The sequence below is a fragment of the Rhinopithecus roxellana genome, chromosome 5 (genome assembly GCF_007565055.1).
Source record: "Rhinopithecus roxellana isolate Shanxi Qingling chromosome 5, ASM756505v1, whole genome shotgun sequence".
Taxonomy (NCBI): domain Eukaryota; kingdom Metazoa; phylum Chordata; class Mammalia; order Primates; family Cercopithecidae; genus Rhinopithecus; species Rhinopithecus roxellana.
Genome location: NC_044553.1, coordinates 93,345,381 through 93,364,654, shown reverse-complemented (window position 1 = coordinate 93,364,654; position 19,274 = coordinate 93,345,381). Strand labels below are relative to the sequence as shown.

Genomic DNA, 19,274 nt, shown 5'->3' with positions numbered 1-19,274 from the left:
ATTACATTATGGGAAAGGTATATTAAGACTGATAATGTTTGAAGTTAGCTACCTCGATTATATTTGAGAAATAATAGTCATCCAATTCCTTTTTATTTTGTTGGTATCTTTTTATGTATTTTGTGTACATATTGTATATTTTTACATGAAGGACTGAGGTATATGACCTGTTGAAGGGAACAGTGCAGTAGGAGACAAGGATTGTTTAGTCATGGCTATGCTCCAAAATATCTGTGTCCATGGACAAGTCCTTTAACCTTTTGAGTTTCAGCTTCCAAATCAGTAAAGCCAGTTGGGCAGATTAGATTATCACATGTACTGTCCAGTTATTACATTTTTAAATTTTCTTATCAATATTGTGTGACTAGTCAACATACCTTTGCCAAATAAATACCTGTTATGTGTCAGGCACTTAGATGTTTCAGTGTTCTAAGGCTGGATTTCTTTCTTGGTTCTGTTTTATTTAACAAATTCTAAGTTGGTGATGGTTCTTTAGAAAAGCTGTTCTTGTATTCTTGTAAGCTATTCTTGATTTTTCTTTTGGGATTGGGATGTGTAGAGAAACTCTTGAGAGGGAGGAGGATGGAGATTTCATGGGAGACAAAGGGTGGTTGAGACTACAGGTTTGAACAAGCACAGGACCCTTGGTAGTCTGATGTGAAGGACATTATAAAAACACATTATGAAGGTTTCTTCTGTCACTTCAAGCTGAGTCTTATCTTGTTAAACCTTTGAAAATTCTGTAATACCTCATTTGTTTTTGAAAGAACTCTGTGGCAACATCATTTTGTCATGTGGTAAATATTGCTAAGCAGTTACTAAATACCTATAGTCTTTGAGTTTGTTCAGATTATACCTAGGCCATTTGTTTACTCTAATAGCTAGTAGAATGTACAGCTGATTTTGCTTTAACTGTGTGTGTGTGCTTATTTGTGATTTTTAATCAAAGAGTGGCATATATCCACAAGGAACTTGTTATCTCTGAAATGCCCATGAGAACTGGATTAATTTTTTAAGATGTAAATCTATGGTCATGTAGAAATAATGTAACAAGGTGGTATTTTGATGATCCTCTCAAATGGTTATCTGACTCTTGCCTGGGCACCTGACTCTGAGTCACTATACTCTTGAATACTTTCCATCCTTAAATCAGGAGAAAGAGACGGCCATGTAAGAAAATTGACCCTGGCAGGGTTTTGTAAGAGTTAAGCAAGAAGATAAAATAAGGCATGGCCCTGTGAAATATATAAACCTTGGAGAAGGGGAGAAGGTATGGTGAGGCAACTGGGTAAGAGTTGTGTCGTTTTCTATGTTGGGTAGTAATTTTATGTCACAATGTGTCCTGTCTTCCATCTCAAAAAACAAATTTTAAAATTAAGTTGTGTTTATTATTTTGCTATTAGCCAAGATACATAAATTAACTGACCCGGGATTATTAGCCATTCATATATGAAATAAACTTGGGTTAACCTATATCAAAATCAAAAGATTATATTCTTTACTCTTCACTCTTTCTAATGTCTTATGTTCTCCATATTACATAACAATTTTATACTTCATTCTGAGTCTCCAGAATATATTCTTTGATGATTTTGACCTTTGAATGTCCTAGCTATCCATGTACTTCCTAGATAATCTCGTAACCTGGCTTTTCTTTTGCTGTGGCAGGTCAGAGCTAGAGAAAGTAAACAATTGAGAGAGGCAAGTTTCTGTATACCTTTGTCTGAAATGTAATAGACTTTATAACTATATTTTTAAGAAACTGAGGAAAGGTACAGGCTTTTAATGTGTATCAATAAACTAGACTCTGATATTGTTTTTATAATATTAGAGATGTTTTAAGCTTTCCTTGAGTAAATGTGTGATAAAAGAGGGATCTTTAGTTTTTATAATTCTTAATTTGTTCATTTGGAATCCATTGACCAAGTGTATGTAGTATCCATATTTAAGATCTGGATTAAACGCGATTAGTGTTTGTGGCTGATAAGATTTAAAATTAAAATCTTTTGAGGCTAAACTACTTTTAGATACAGAAGAAAGTAATGAAAGCCATACTTTCTTGGTCATTTATTTGTGTTAGGCTTTAATTTTTTTGCCATAACCCTCTAAAATATATGATGTTATCTTCATTTTATAAATAAGGAAATACAGGGTCAGAGACCCTAAATAACATGCCAGGATCAGATCTGGGTAGATATAAAAGTATTTTTCAAGATATTACTGAGTGGATTTTTCATAATTAGATGAACCTCCTTATTACCAGGAACCAAAATTTCAAAAGCTAAACATTAACACTTACGATTCATAGATTCCTAGAGTTAAGCAAGTCCATGTAAGTTTATGTAAAGTCTTCCAGTGCAAGACTTTAATGTTTTCTTCTAAAACATTCGGAAAAGATTTAAGAAATTAAGTTCATTTTCTCATTCCCAAAGTTTCAGAAGTTAACAAAGCTAAACATTTTATGTCCTCAACTACCATTGTTTAGATTAAGGAATGGAATCCATGTTAATTCTCCAGTGGTTGTTATCCTTAATGAAGGATCTAGGGAAATGTTTCTGAACAGATGTAATCAGTAGAGCCACATTGAAGGGCCCCATGGTGGACATAGTGATAAAACTAACCTTTGAAAGTTAGGACAGAGATTGAGTCCCTGTTCTCCTGCTTCCTAGCCAGGTGTTCCTGGGTAAGCTACTTGATTTCTTTAAACCTGTTTTTGTTTGTTTTTTATGTCAAATGGAAATACTTTTGTCGTAAGGTTATCTTAAAGATTTAAAAAATAATTATATAAATCACTTGAGATATTTTCTACTATGAAGAAAGTGCCAAATAAATGGTAGCTGTTATTATTGAGTATATGAAATCTTGAGATACTTAGGAGTATAGAGACTTGCTTAGTATGAGAGGGTTGTCTTTCAGTATAGCTTTTGCAGTGAGCCTGGAAGCCAAACTAGAGATTGAGTAGAAAATTTAGAAGACATTGTAAACTCTGGGAATTTAGAGCACTTGCATTTGAATAGACTAAAAGTTAAGAGGTAATAGAAGAAAGAGAAAGTTGAGTATGAGTAGCTTTATTTGGCTCTGCAAAACTGGCAGGACGTCAAGGGTTTGGAGTTAATGATTAGGTGGGAATAGATGGTTAAATTGCGGATAAAGAGTAACAGTAATAAAGCAAAGGTGAATGTTCAGGCTCGAATGATCAGTCAGTAAGGAAGGACAAGGGTTGGTATCTTGAAGAGGAGTTACAGTTTATGGTGAGAAATGAGCAGGAAGATATCATTGCTACAGGAAAGGATGCAAGAGAGTAAGGAAACTAAATCATTCTGATTAACTCAGTTATTACCATTTTTTAAAAATGGAGTCTTTATAAAAGACATTAAGGCTTTATATGTGAGTCCTAGGTTAAGTTTGAAAAATTGTCTTGGAATACTGCAGGTCTTACTACTGCAGACCCAAACCAAGATATTAGCATTCTAGCTGGTCTCTTTCCTGCTACCATCTTGTACTGCATCTCCTCCCCCATTCTATTAACCATCAACATTCTTTCTAAAATATGGTTTTTCATTATATTGTTTCTCTCAGTATACTTCGGTGACTCCCTTTTACCTCTGGAATAAAGTTCAGAATTTTTGGTTTGGCTTTTGACACTTTCCATGATTGGACCTCAAGACTAATCTGTTTTAACCAAACTAATACACTTGCTATCTCTGGAACACACTCTTTTCTCTCCATGGATCTTTGTTGTTACTAATGTGCAGTCTGGAATTCTTTTCTTTCTTTCTCCAGCTATGATTTTCTCTTTAAGCAAAGCTCATTTCTAGTATTTCTTCTTCCACAAAGTCGTCTCTGACCCCCAGAGTGTTTAATCTCTCCTTTCTCTGTACTTAAAGCAATGTCTGCGTATTATTTCTGTCATATGTTTTACCTTTAGGTATTTGTGTTTAAATTATAATTGCATTTAGTTAATTCTAAAGGGAAAAATAAATTTTTACTTTACCCAAAGGCTAGCGGCTATCACAGTGCTTTATGGATAGTAGACATTCATATATTTGGTAAATATTAAGCAAAATCTACCTGGAGTGGAAGTGATTGTTGTAGGAGGAGGTAGTAGCAGTAGTTACAAGCTTTATTGTAGCAGACGTTTCTGACTCGCTTCCTGTATGTTATTTTTTCCGAACCTGGATATTTAAGTGTGAAGATAATACGAATCTGAAGTGTGGCAGTGTTCTTATATTGATGTAGAAGAGTAGGGTGACTGATTCTGGACCTGCAGGCATCATTTTAACTTCCTGCATTTTGGCTTTGAGGGTTAACAGGACATTTATAATCACATATCTCTTTTCAGAGTATTTTACATTTGCAAATATTATCATGAACTTTGTGTCCTTTTAACCAGAGAGGAATTTTGGAATCACAGGAATTAGATGATGTGTTAAAGAGAGATAACTATCAGCTGACCTAATTTGAACCCAACAAGTATCTAATAATATGCATACTCTGTGTTCAAATAAACCTCTAAGCTAGACTTTCAAGCTTATCAAAATGCTAGACTATTTTCACTGTTTGGAAAATACAAGCCGGGTGTGGTGGCTCACGCCTGTAATCCCAGCACTTTGCGAGGCCAAGGCAGGCGAATCACAAGGTCAGGAAATCGAGACCATCCTGGCGTGGTGGCGCGGGCATGGTGGCCATGCGCCTGTAGTCCTAGCTACCCAGGAGGCTGAGGCAGGGGAATTGCTTGAACCCAGGAGGCACAGGTTGCAGTGAGCCGAGATCGCATCACTGCATTCTAGCCTGGCAACAGAGCAAGACACCATCTCAAAAAAAGAAAAAATAAAGAAAATACATAGTAAAATTTATTGGCTTTTTAAATGGATAATTTCATATACTCAGTCAGTGCCTGCTTAGATCCATTTGTTGGAGAACAATGCTAATGAGACCTCTTGATTCTTTGTGTGCCTTTTATGTTTTCCTAACCTTGACATTGGCAACTAACAATGATAACTGTCATTATTGAGCACTTATGTGCCAAGGACTTTTATAATAAATTTTCAATTATTATCTCATTAAATCTTCACAGCAGCCCTATGAGCTAGATGCTGTTACTACCTATATCTTAGCAGATGAGGAAATTGAAACAGAGCAGTTATTTGCCAAGAGTTTCAGAGCTAGTAACAGAAGCCTAATACATGTCCTTGGACTTTTAAAAAATAATTGGTTGATCCATGCAGTTTCATTGCTACTGCTGAAAGTAAGTTTCTTGGCCATTGGGATGGGTTAGAAAATCTTTGTACATGAAGGATATGACTATTGTTCCATTGTACCCAGAGAGTGAATCTTGTGATTCAGTTGGGATTTGAGGTGGCATTGTACACTAAGTTTGAAAAGTATATTATCATATGTTAGCTCCCTTTAAAAATTTTCCCCAAGAAGAGCTATTACATTTTTTAATATTAAAAAAGTATGTGACATGGCTGTAATACAATTAGTTCTACAAGCCATACACACTTTTTTCTTACGACTTAAAATTTATTCATGTTTACTACTTTGTAACCCCCTAATATAAATTATTTCACTGATCCTTTATTCAAATGAAATAGCGAGTCTAAGATAGTCTTAAACACAAGCTACCTGAGTTTACAATAGAGATTATACTATAAATGGAAACTTCAGTGTTTATTGAAAATAAATTTCTTAAAAACAGGTCTTGTTTCATTCATTTTAAAGAGATTATCAATATATGACTGTTAAATTTTTGTAGTCTCCCTGTTCATTTTCTGATGAACACATGACAGAAAATTGAATGTGAGCTGGAAATATAACAGACTATGAGAAAGCATGGGTCATGTATAATTCACTTTAAATTTAGGCTGGTGTTTTGTATTCATCTATGATATGACCACCTCAGGCAGGGATGTAAGTAAGCATTCTTTTTTTAATTATACTTTAGGTGGCTTAATTATTTTAAAGAATATGTTATTTAATAATTGTGTATTGTACTGTTTCAAAGAATAAGAATATAATTCATTACCAACTTTGAATGTCTTGGATTCTTAGTACTACCTTTTTCTTTAGCGTGACTGGTAGGATAACATCAAATGTGGTACTGTGTGTATAAAGATGAAGTGTGCTTACCTTTATTACCAAAATTCAGAAATGAAAATGTGAATGTTAAAAGATAAGGTATGGCTATATATTTTTTTGTTTTCGTTTTCCAAACAGAATCTCGTAACTTACCAGGCTGTAGAAAAACATCTTTGCAGTATACCATCATGCCTCAGAATGTTAAGTAGATAGTAAATAAAATTTTCATTTTTTGTAAAGCAGTAGGGTATTATCCTTTCTGAGAGCCTGTAAGGCCCTTTTGGATGCCAAAGGGCCAATCTTAGAAGTGGCAGCTTTTGTTTTGTGACCAACCCACAGCTTACCCTGTTAGTCCGTATCTGCCATCTTCATTTTCTCTTTCTGCATAAATGCTTCTTGATACAGTAAGCAGGTGTTTCAGCTAGTCAGCCATCTAGTGTGATCTTTTTTGGTTTGCTACAGTCAGTAAAATAAGTAGCTCTGTAAGTGTAAATAGTATTACTTGTTTTATGTAGTAAAACTCCAAGATTAAGTTAGAGATATTTTTGGCTAGAATACATTGAAAATGGATTTCCCAGCTCTGAGAAATTTGTGTCTGAATTACTTTATACTTGGCTTCTTGTGTAGAGAAAACTTTAGAAAAAATCCATCCATGAATGTTGAATGAATGAGCAGATGAATAAATAAATAGCTCAGGGAAAGAAAATGTGTCATAACTACGTTTTTTATCTTTTGTTCCCTTCGTTATGTGGCATTTTTCAATAATGGGAGTGTGTCTCTAATGATGTTGATAAACTTTTTAAAGTCATTGATGAGCAGTAGTCTGAAAATCAAGTTTTGATTAAGCCATGGATTTCTTTTAGGGTCCAATATTTTCTTTTTAGAAATCCATTATGATATTTTTGTAGGGATAAAAGACGACCATGTGTTCTATAGATGGAAAATGGTAGGATACAGTTTGTTAGGCCAGCTTCTCTGAAAATACCTTTTCCTGGATAGACGATAATCAGTGTTGACAAGGGAGAAGCCAGGGTATAATGGCTGTTATTCATTTGTCTCATGTATTTGTCAAGTGTCGTGTGCTAAATATGAACAAAAAAGACATGATCTCTTTCCTCCTCCTGGATCTTAAAATCTAAAGTGAGAGATAATTCACCAGGTAAGTGCTGTGATAAGGGAAATAGAGGATTCTTTGAGCTTATGACTAAGGATAGATCTGTTTCCTGAGACGTGAAACTAAGAAGTGGCGGGAGCTGAGAAGTTCATTTTGGGCCATGTGATTTGGGGTGTGGCTATTCAAGTATAGGAGGTAGGTGGTTACACATTTTTTAAGCTATTAAATAGAACTTTCATTTGAAAAGGTTTTTTTCTTACTTTCCTCAGCATCTGTCTCCCTACACAAAAAGCATCTCATGTCACAATTAATGAACTCAGTGAGTGACTCTATTTTGAAAAATGTTAGATTATATCAACAGAAGTCTGTTAGAGGCAAATGCTTTTGGTCATTTTTTTCAGCAGGGACATTTCATATATGTAAAATATTTAGAATCCCCATGTATTTGTATATAAATGAACGTTTTACCATCTTAAATGTTTAACAAGTTATATTTTTCCTTTCTTTCAACTTAAGTATATAAGGTTACCAGCAAACATTTGTAAATGCTCTATGTGAGGGGTTTTGTTTATTAGTTTTAAGCGAGAGAAAAAAGGTTAGATTGGATCAGGAAGTCAGTTATTGTTTTCTGGGTTAGTCTGAGTCCAAATCCTCAACTATGCAGGGATTTAAAAGTAGCAAATAGGAATTGAATCCTCTTCAGTTTTGGATAACTTGAATAAGACAAGTTATCCAAAACTAGTAAGACAAGTTATCCGTAACTAGTAAGACAAGTTATCCGAAACTAGTAAGACAAGTTATCCGAAACTGATAAATCTGAATTAGTTAACAGATGAGGCAAATTGAGATTGTAAATGCTAAAGCATTCTTAAAAACTTTAAAAACTAAATAGTTCTATGCCGTGTAAGTCTTTTTTTTTTTTTTTTTTTTTTTTTTTGAGACGGAGTCTCGCTCTGTCGCCCAGGCTGGAGTGCAGTGGCCGGATCTCAGCTCACTGCAAGCTCCGCCTCCCGGGTTTACGCCATTCTCCTGCCTCAGCCTCCCAAGTAGCTGGGACTACAGGCACCCGCCAACTCGCCCGGCTAGTTTTTTGTATTTTTTAGTAGAGACGGGGTTTCGCCGTGTTAGCCAGGATGGTCTCGATCTCCTGACCTCGCGATCCACCCGTCTCGGCCTCCCAAAGTGCTGGGATTACAGGCTTGAGCCACCGCGCCCGGCTTTGCTTGTACTATAATTGTAGTGAAAATAGGTCAGTATCTAATTTTTATAGTCACTAGAGCCCTCCAACTAAATTTAGCTTAGATATTTTTCTAGCAACTATATACTTACAAAGTTTACTTTTAAAAACTTGTGTAATACATGCCTTTATAGAAATTTAAGAAGACTGCTTATGGATTATGTACTTCAGATCACAGCACAACTAGAAGATGTTGATACATTAGATAAAAAATCAGGAAACCTATGAAGAACATCAGAAGTGACAAGGTGTGTTCACTTGCACTTTGTGAGATTGAAACTGCTGCCAGTATCTGTGCAGAGTATGGTTTGAGTACTTTTATATTTTAACTGATTTAGCAAAGACTAATTATTTTTTGAATAATTTTGGGGTAAAAAAAAATGGTCTTTAGCATAGAAGAGCTTTACCCGGTTTACTTTAGTTGGTTCAGTTGGTTGATTTTGGTTTGCTTTTTGAAATTTTGTATTGTCTTAATTTGGGGCACATTGAACTCAGTTACAGTTCATTTGCATTAGAATTCATTTGGGTGAAGTTTATTGTTGGAGGAGGGTAAGTAAATATTTAACCGAAAAAGTGAAGTAAATATTCAAGGCTATAAGGTGAAATATTTGTCAGCTGAGAAATTTTCAGATAACTTTTTTAACCTTTGAAAAAAAATTTACTACAGCATGAGTATTTTTTATGCTGCTATGTATAATCCAGTTATGTTTTTTAACCTTTTTATGTAAAATATTGAATAAAAAACCATACAATCATAGTAATCTTTTAAAATTGCTTTATACTTCACATAGCATAACATTCATCCATTTAAAGTTTACAGTTCAGTAGTCTTTAGTATATCCAGACTTACGCAACCATTAACACAATTTAATTTTAGAACGTTTTCATCACCTCCAAAAGATACCCTGTACTCATTAGCAGTCACCCCCCATTCACCAGTCTCTCAGCCCTTATCAGCCATTAATCTATTTTCTGTCTATAGATTTGTCTAGTTTAGATATTTTATATAAATGGAATACAGGTAACTTTATTAGTGATTTTTCACTTACATGTGTGTTGTATGCCTCATGAGATAGCTATGATTAAGTTAGCCTTCTTTTACAACTTAAATAACAATTCTTGTCTGACTGGGAAAAAGTATTAAGTAATTGAGAGACTGCATCCCAATTTAAACCAAGAACCAGACTCCTGACTAGTATAACTCAAAAGAATGTGTACCATTAGCCCTTACTCCTAGTGGTGCTTTTCACTGTGAATTGTTCAGCAGCCTCTCAGTTTCCCGTAAATACCAGTTAAGTCTTAAACTCAGACTTGCATGAGTTTACTGAGATATGTTTACCTTTGCATCTGGCTTGCCTAGAGTCTACCTTCTTAATCCCCTACTAAGTCCAAGAATGAGGAAGAATTAAAAGCAAGAAAGGAGATACAGAAGAAGAGATTGCTCAGGCTGAGGAGGGGCAAAGTGATAAGAGCAGGATTAAAAAGGGACATTAAAAATTCAAGGATACTGAGTTTGTGGGCATCAGAATAAAACTTGGAGGCTGTTTTAAGAGAGAATAAAACCTAGGGGGAAGGAATAAAAGACAAAGATGTTGTAAAACATGGGTAAAATATTTAAAACTTTTAGAACTGAATTTTGAATTTTAGGCATGTGTCAGTGAAGCACAAAGGATAGCATCCTTTTCTGATGCACTTTAGTACCCTTAGGATACTTTCTTTCTAGAACCTTGTGTAGGAATTTTGAAGCTGAACGATAATGATGTGTTCTCTTTGGTTTGTTCTAACATCTTCAGATTGGAACCAGTACAGAGTAGGATACCCATATCACCTTGGGATTATTTTTCAGATAAATCTTCCAGAGGATTAAATGGCACCATCCCCCTCGGGTCCAAGTAGGAGGGGAAGAATCCTATTTTAGGTGCTGTCAGATTCAGTGGGCTGCGTTGTTCACTTTTTAGCCAGAAAATGGAACTCAATGAGAAATCGCAGCTTCCAAAGAAAGTCATACCTTGATTTTATAGGTCAAATGCTTTCTGATTAGATCAGGATTGTTACTGAGATTTTAGGGGCATTCAGTTAAAGTGTCCCAAGAAGAGTGATAAATCACATACAGGTGTAAAGTCAATTAAGTCCTTTAATAAGCAGACTGGAAATTTAGTGGGAGGGGAATACACGTTGTTAGACTGTTGGTACCTCTATTTGACTACTAGGATGATGATATATTTTAAATTCTATATTCAGTTTCTTATCAGAAATACTGCCTACAATATCTTATACTTAATTTTTTAAGGAACAGGTGACAAAGATAGGTTATATTTTCTTCAGAGTAATTGATATTCATTATTTAATAGATAAAATGTGTTATCTGAATGTTTATAGTAGCAGAAACCAAGTTTACAAAATGTGTATATATAATTTGTTTTTGTTTCTTTATAAAAGGTTTCCTCTATGTAAATCTTCCTGTTTTATAGATGATCTGTATTATAGGAGAAACAAGAGTATTTGTTGATTTAACTGGCTAATCTACAGGACTGAGTATTATTAGAGGAGTATTTAAACATAGAAGTCTGTGAAAATATTTTTAGTGCTGAGGGAAATTGGAGGGACTTTCTAGAACCGCAAACTAATAGAAAACTTTTGGCCAGGCATGGTGGCCCAAGCCTGTAATCCCAGCATTTTGGGAATCCGAGGCGGGAGGATTGCTCAAGCCCAGGAGTTTGAGACCAGCCAGGGCAACATAGTGATACCTTGTCTCTACAAAAAAATATTTTAAAATTAGCTGGACGTAGTGGCACACCTATACTCCCAGCTACTTGGGAGGCTACGGTGAGAGGATCACCTGAGCCCAGGAGCTCCAGGCTATAATTGTGAGTTGTGATGTGCCACTGCACTATAACCTGGGTGACAGAGCAACACTCTGCCTCAAACAAACAAAACAAAACCCTTCTATCTTTCAAGATGTGGGGATTTAAAGATTGCTATGGCCGGGCGCGGTGGCTCAAGCCTGTAATCCCAGCACTTTGGGAGGCCGAGATGGGCGGATCACAAGGTCAGGAGATCGAGACCATCCTGGCTAACCCGGTGAAACCCCGTCTCTACTAAAAAATACAAAAAACTAGCCGGGCGAGGTGGTGGGCGCCTGTAGTCCCAGCTACTCGGGAGGCTGAGGCAGGAGAATGGCGTGAACCCGGGAGGCGGAGCTTGCAGTGAGCTGAGATCCAGCCACTGCACTCCAGCCTGGGTGACAGAGCAAGACTCCGTCTCAAAAAAAAAAAAAAAAAAAAAAAAAGTTCCTGGGCTTCAAGGGCACTCTAATGTGCAGGTCTTAAATTCTTAGAGCCTACTTTTATGGACCATTTATGTGTTGTTGGAGAATTTGATTTTCTTTTTTATCTTCCCCTTTCCCTTGGCCTTTGTAGGTTTTCTGAAGTGAACATACTTTTATGTATTTACTTTTTTGTTGAGCACTTCCCAAATGACAACTTTATTATTTTATTTCTTCAACTCAGTTGCCTAGTTTACTTCATTTGTATCTAATCTATGTAACTCACCCTTTGAGTTTTTAATATCAACATTTAAAATTTTATTTTTTTAGATTCAGAAGTGTGCATATGCTTGTTACATGGATATTGCATGTATAATGGTGGAGGTTGGGCTTCTAGTGTACCCATCACCCAAATAGTGAAGGTTGTACCTAATAGGTACTTTTTCAACCCTCACCCTCTCCCACCCAATTGTTTTTATTTCTGAAAGTAATATTTCTTTCTCGGTCTGCATGATAATTTTTTCATAGTTTCTTATTTTTCAAAAAATACCTTGTCGGGCATTTTGTCCATAGATATAATATCTTATATTTGCTAATTCCAATATCAGAAGTCCTTAGGAAGTTGTACTTATGGCAGTTTGTTTCTGTATTTGGTGATTTTTTTTATGAGCTAATATTTGATTAAACTGAACATTTCTCCATCCTCTGTATAATTGCTTACAATTTAATTTCCACTTTTTTTTTTTAGCATAAGAGTTTCATTTTCCTTTTTGTACTCAATAAATTGTTTAATTAGCCAGTATTTTACCAGTTTCTATACTTATTGTTCCTTGCATGTTCTCTGAGTCCACTTTTCTTGCTGAAGTACTTCCTTTAATAATCCTTTTAGTAAGAGGCTGGCTTGTAAATGTCCTTAGTTTTTGTGTGAAAGTATGTTTTATGCATTACTTTGTTTTTCAGCTGGATAGAGAATTCTTGGTTGATAGGGTTCCTCCCATCAGCACCCTCAGTATGTTGTTTATTTGTCTTGTGAAACTTGGCAAACTTGAATCTCTGAGAAGTCTGGTCTGTGCCTAATTGTTATGCTTCTGTATGTAATTTTTTTTTCTGGTAGTTTTTTAAAAGATTGCATTTCTTTATTTTTTCACGACTACTTACTGTGTGACCTTGGGCAAGTTCAAAATGGAGATAAAATTGTATCTGTGTCATAGGGTTGTAATGAGGATTGAGTTTTAAAGTACTTAGAACAGAGCCTTGCATATTATAAGTGTGACATGTTAATGTTTGTTTTGCCACATACTTGATATTCCAAACACATTTCTAAATTATGCTTAACTGTTGTTTTATCTATAGCTCCTCTTTGAAATATATTGTTGATGGGAAGACTCATACCTTTCTTTGTTTCTAGAAAATTCGTTAGCCTTCATATCTTTGAATATTTGTTTTCCAATATTCCTTCTTAGTCTCTGTATTATGTTCTAGGTGGATCCTCAGTATCATTTTCTAATTTACTAATTCACACTTTGACTTTGTCCAGCTAGAGTTTATGTGGCTTCAGTTTTTATTTCTCAGTGAATTTTTAAAAAATACTCAGGCTGTCTCTCTAGTAGCCACCTATTCTGGTTTGATTTCTGCCTGTTTTTAATTTTTCTCCCCTTAGTGGCTATTGTGGCTTCCTTTTAACATTTGAAATTATTTTCAGATTGTCATTTTTTCTTCTAGAATGAATTACAGTTGTTGATTTTATTGGCTGTTCATCTTAGTTTAGTTTTCTTCGTGTGTTTTGAGTTTGCTTTTGCAGTCTCCTGTTGACTGGAAAGTTCTTTGTTTTGTTTTCTTTTTCACTCTTCTTATCCAGTGTTTTTACATGCACCTACATCTCCATCTAAAACCACATCTTTATATTGGAGGCTTGATTCCCTTGATTCTTGGTAACATCAGGATGAGGCTTCTCTTTCCAAGAATAAGACACAAACTAAGATCTATATTTCTTCTCACTGGACACATAGTTTCATCTAAACCATAGCCCCATGCAGTGGTTAGTAGTAGCTTTTTCTGGCTCCTTTCATAGGTTGGAAGAGCCTCTCCACCTTAGGTATTGGTTTCAAGCAGTGAGCCTGAGGTTCTTCTATCCCAGCCGTGCATGGGTACCTTTTTAGTGCCTGTTACTATCCCTACAGGATGTGGACTTTTGGCCATCTCTGTTGCTTGAGCCCAGAAGGCTCACAGTTGTAGCTTCATAAACTGCTTTGTATTTAAAGAGTTCAGTGGCTTGGTCTTGTTTAGTATTTTGTTTGTATAGTTAATATATATTTAACATATATTAAAATGTTTGGAACAGAAGTACATTTCGAAAGTGAATATACAGATCCATTTGGTTGGAAGTTAGTTGTCTTAGTCCATTTTTGTGTTGCTATCGCAGAAGATCACAGACTGGGTAATTTATTAATAATAGAAGTTTATATAGCTCTCAGTTCTGGAGGCTGGTATAAGTCTAAGATTGAGGGGCTGCATCTGGTGAGGGCCTTTTTGCTCTATCATCCTGTGGTGGAATGCAAGAGAGCACAAGAGCAAACAAGGGCAAAATGGGGCCAGACTTCATTTTACCAGGAACTCACTCCTAAGATAAGGGCGTTTGAGGGCAGAGCCTTCATCACCCAGTTACTTTTTTATGGACTTACTGATTATTAGTGTCACAATGGCAATTCAATTTCAACATGAGTTTTGGAGGTGACATTCAAATCATAGCAGAAGTCAACGTTTAACATCAATGTATATCCTACATACCCTTCAGAAAGATACTAGTTTACTCTCCTACTTATGAGAGGTATATTTTTTATTCCTTTGCCAATATTGGGTGTTACAATTTTTTAATCTTTGATAAGGTAATGTATAAAAAATTTGTGTTTAATAGCTAGCAGGATTGATCATTGTGCCATATATTTATTAGCCATTTATATTCTTTTGTTTATTTAATTGCCTGTTCACATTCATTGCCCATTTCTTTTCCTTTAAGTGTTCATTTTTATTGTCTTCTAAAATTGCTGTTTGTATATTGTAGTAATATTAACTTTTATGTATATATCGCGGATACTTAAAATACATTTGCTTTTCAGGTTAATGAGCTTTATTTTATAGTGTAGAAGTTTTTTTCTCGAGTCACATTTTCTTATTCCTTTGAAGTCAGTCTTTTCTTGTCATCCTTAGAAAGTCCTTTCCTACTGTAAGATTACAGAAATATTTGCCTACATCTACTGGTATCATTTTATTATTAATATTTCAGACTTCAATCTTTTAATCTCTTGGTATTTATTTTAAGGTGTGATGTTGTAGGGATTCAGCTACCCACCACTGGAGGGCAGAAGTGGAAAAGATCAGCTTTCGGACACCCATTATTGAATCTCTGTTCCCAGAGAGCTCTTTCTGGATTCTCAGTTCTGTTTTTCCTATTTTTCGGCATACTATTGCTGGCTTAAATGTGAGTTTTCTTAATAAGGTTTGGTCACATCTCAGAATTTGATAGGGGATTTTTCTCATTATTGTTTCTAAATATTCTATAATTGTAGAAATATATAAACTCAATGCAAACTGGAGAAATGTATAAACTCAATGCAAAGCTTACTTTTAAAGCAATTTCCAGATATTCTCAGTTCTGTTTCACTCATCAGTTTATTCCTGCATTAGTATTGCCTCTTAAATACTGTAATTTTGAAATTACAGTTTAAGTATCAGGTATTGCAGATGCTCATGATTTTAAGATTGTTTTGGCTATTCACATTTATTCATATGTATTTTGAAATGATTTAATCAAGGTCTGGGAACAAAAAAGTCCAGTTGTGATTATATTGAATTTATAGATTAATAAAGGGAGGATAATCATCTTCACAATTTTGAATCTTCCTCTCCAAGAAAAAGAAGTGTGTTTTATTCTGAAGCCCTCTTCTTAAAAAGGTTCTTTTTCTTGTTATTTATTTAGATATACTTTTATTTGTTTTCTCTTAACTTTTTAAGTGATTACTGTTAATCATTTTCATATATGATTTTCTGTAGTCAGATAATCTTACTGAGTATTTTTTCCCTATCATTTCAGGTTTTGAGTTTGCCATCATGTAGTCATTAACTGCAAATAATAATTTGATCTTATAATTTTATGCCTCTTTTTGTTAGCCTTGGCTTATCTCAATAACCATTATTTGTAGACATTGCTAAGTTACAGGGATAAGAGTTGGTGTGCTTGTTCTTTTTTCTTTCCTGGGAATTGTTCAAGTACTGAGGTTTTTCCTCTTTGGCTTGATGTATCTAGTACTCAATAAATGCCATTCAATCAACAAGTTCAGTCCTTAGTTTATGATTTATTTCTTCTGTCTTTGAAATGTAATTTTTCCTCCATTATTTGGTTTTCTTATTTACAGTGTGCTAATTAAGCTGTTGGATCTGCATTGTGTGTATCTTTTCTCCAGTCTACTTGCTTTTGTTTGTTTATGCTTACTTGCATACTCGATGGTTTTTGTCCTGTTCATTTTTGCCCCTTGCAGATTGTTTGCTCTGGAGTCTTCATTCCTCATTATTACTTTTCATGACATTTAAAATATTGCAATGATATTTTTTCTCTCAAGTATCTTTTTTTAAACCTCTGTTGATACTTTTTATATTCTAGATTCTTTTCATTCCTATTTCACAAATTAGGTTTTTTAAAGTTTTCTTATATGTAAGTTGTCACCTAGTTTTCTAAGGCAAATCTTCTAGACTGTGACATCATGTTCTTGAGTACTTTTTTATTTCAGAATTTTTGTATGAGTTCCATAAATTTTGTTTCTGTTTTTTTACTTAAAGGGTGGCAGTTTCCTCTGTTGTTTGCCCAAAAATAGTATAACTAGATACTCCTTGCCTGTTCTGTCAGTATACTAGGATGCCATTACCTCTTTCCCCCTTGGAATTTAACAGGCTGAATTATATTAAATTATTTGTTATCATATTTCAGTATTTTTTAGAGAAATGATAGGGATTTGGTTCTATTAACCTGTTACAGGTAAGAAACTTTTGTCTCTCTTGATTTTTCTCGTGATGCTTGTTGAAATTACTGCACATTTTCATCTTTACAAGTTTGGCGGGTTTTCTTTCTCAACTCTCTGAACTTGACTATTGGGCATTGTGCTAATTTCCATGGCTGCTATAACAAATTATCACCAACTGGGTGGCTTAAAACAATACAAATTTATTCTCTTACAGTTCTGGAGGCCACAAGTTCAAAATCATTTTCACGGGGCCAAAATCAAGGTGTCACCAAGAATGTGCTCACTCCTGAGGCTTTAAGGAGGAATCTGTTTCTTGCTTTTTTTCACTTTCCAGTGGCTGTCAGTCTCATCACTTGCTTGGTAGCCACATCCCTCCAATCTTTAAGACCAGCGTCTTCAAATCTCTGTCTGCTCTGTCTTCACATCACCTTCTCTGTGTGTTTCATATCTTCCCCTGACTCTCTCTTCTAAGGACGTGTGAGTTCATTTAGAGGTCTCTGGATAATCCAGGATTCTCTCTCCATCTCAAGATTCTTAATCACATCTGCAAAGACCTTTTTTTCCAAATAAGGTAACATTTATAGGATTAGGACTGATATCTTTGGGAGTCATTATTCAGCCTACTAGGTATCATTTTGTTTTGCTACTTTAGAGTGAGGCAGACATATTAGTCAAAAATTGGATTAGAGTAAAGCCTCATAGATTCTGCTGTTTGTTGGAATCACAGATACTGTCCTCTTTACCGAATGATGCAAACTCTGATGCCATGGTGGAAAAGTACATGAATTGAATTGGATGTGGTCAATAAGGATTGCTAGGGAGTATGGAGAATGCATGTTGTTCTGGGGAGAGGAAATATGTGAAGGTCAAATTCAGGTTATCAGCTTGTAGTCCTAGTTTGTAGCTGCTTTTTTCTTTGCATTTCTTACAAGCTGGTCTTGCTGTAGTGAAATAATTTTGTGTGTCTCTTATAATCTTGATATTGAGAATAAGAGTTTTTTTAATGGGAATTCCATCCACATGATTTTAAAGTATTACTTTACTAATGATGTTTACTTAGGTGTTCCTAGAACTTTAGTCTTCTCATTTAACGTTTTATACATTTCTCAGAACAAGGTAATTGACAGATAATCAAAGTTGCTTATTTATTGATGAGGAAAGTTAGACATTAAGCCAAAGGACTTGTCCAGCATCACATACTGGATAGACCTATAACTTTTTTTTTTTTCTTTTCTTTTTTTTTGAGATGGAGTCTCGCTCTGTCGCCCAGGCTGGAGTGCAGTGGCCGGATCTCAGCTCACTGCAAGCTCCGCCTCCCGGGTTTACGCCATTCTCCTGCCTCAGCCTCCCGAGTAGCTGGGACTACAGGCGCCCGCCACCTCGCCTGGCTAGTTTTTTTGTATTTTTTAGTAGAGACGGGGTTTCACAGTGTTAGCCAGGATGGTCTCGATCTCCTGACCTCGTGATCTGCCTGTCTCAGCCTCCCAAAGTGCTGGGATTACAGGCTTGAGCCACTGCGCCCGGCCACTAGACCTATAACTTTTAACTTTAATCTTGTGATGACGGGTATTTCCATTTTTTAATGTTTCATATGTGTTTTGATGTTGATGTGTCACGTGACATGAAGTGTCTCCCAATTATTGGATAATTGGGCAAGTCTAAGTTCTTTTTACTTTATGTTCATGATTTTGTTTTTCTAGGTGTGTTATTTTTATGAATTCAAGTTTCTTCTTTTTTTATCATGTTATTAGAGTTAAACTAATGAAAAGTCATATAGAGATGAAATTGGTTTTTTGAAATATAATGAGTAGATATTTGCTTGGCTGGAATTTTTTCTCACAGATTTTTTGTAAAGATGTTATGAGTGTATACTTTATATCCAGGAATGTGTGTACACTAGTGGGAGTGTTGGGGGGATGAGGGTGGAAGACATTTTAAGACATACAGGAGGCTGGCGGTGGTAGCTCATGCCTGTAATTTCAGCACTTTGAGAGGCCAAGGCAGGGGGATCACTTGAGGTCAGGAGTTTGAGACCAGCGTGGCCAACATGATGAATCCCCATCTCTACTAAAAATACAAAAAATTAACTGGGCGTGATGGCGCATGCCTGTAATCCCAGGTACTTGGGAGGCTGAGGCACAGAATCACTTGAATCCAGGAGCCAAGATCATGCCGCCACACCCCAGCCTGGGCGACAGAGTGAGACTCTGTCTCAAAAAAAAAAAAAAAAAAAGAGGACACAAAGTATACATTCATACGCTCTTTATATCCATACCCATTATCAGTTTGGTGATATGTTATTCTAGTTTCATGAACCTTTACTCTCAGAACATGGTTTATTCTCTAATACCTTTTGGATTCAGTTTTGCAGTTGAGATGGCTAATACCAATTTGATATTCTTTCCTTTTATGATTGCTCATGTTTTTGTCTAGAACCTTGCATTGCAGTATTTCTTTTTCTTTTCCTTGCATTTCTATAGTTGTGAACAACTAGGAGTGGGTTTTGAACAGTTAATTCAGTGAGCTTGTTAATTTTGAAAAGGCTTCAACTGAGGAACACTT

General features: G+C 35.4%; 1 protein-coding gene across 3 annotated transcripts in view; it reads left to right on the top strand.

The window, feature by feature from the left end:
* PPM1A (protein phosphatase, Mg2+/Mn2+ dependent 1A) overlaps nucleotides 1-19,274 on the top strand; it is a 46,974-nt gene that overhangs the window by 2,058 nt on the left and 25,642 nt on the right. The window lies entirely within an intron of this gene.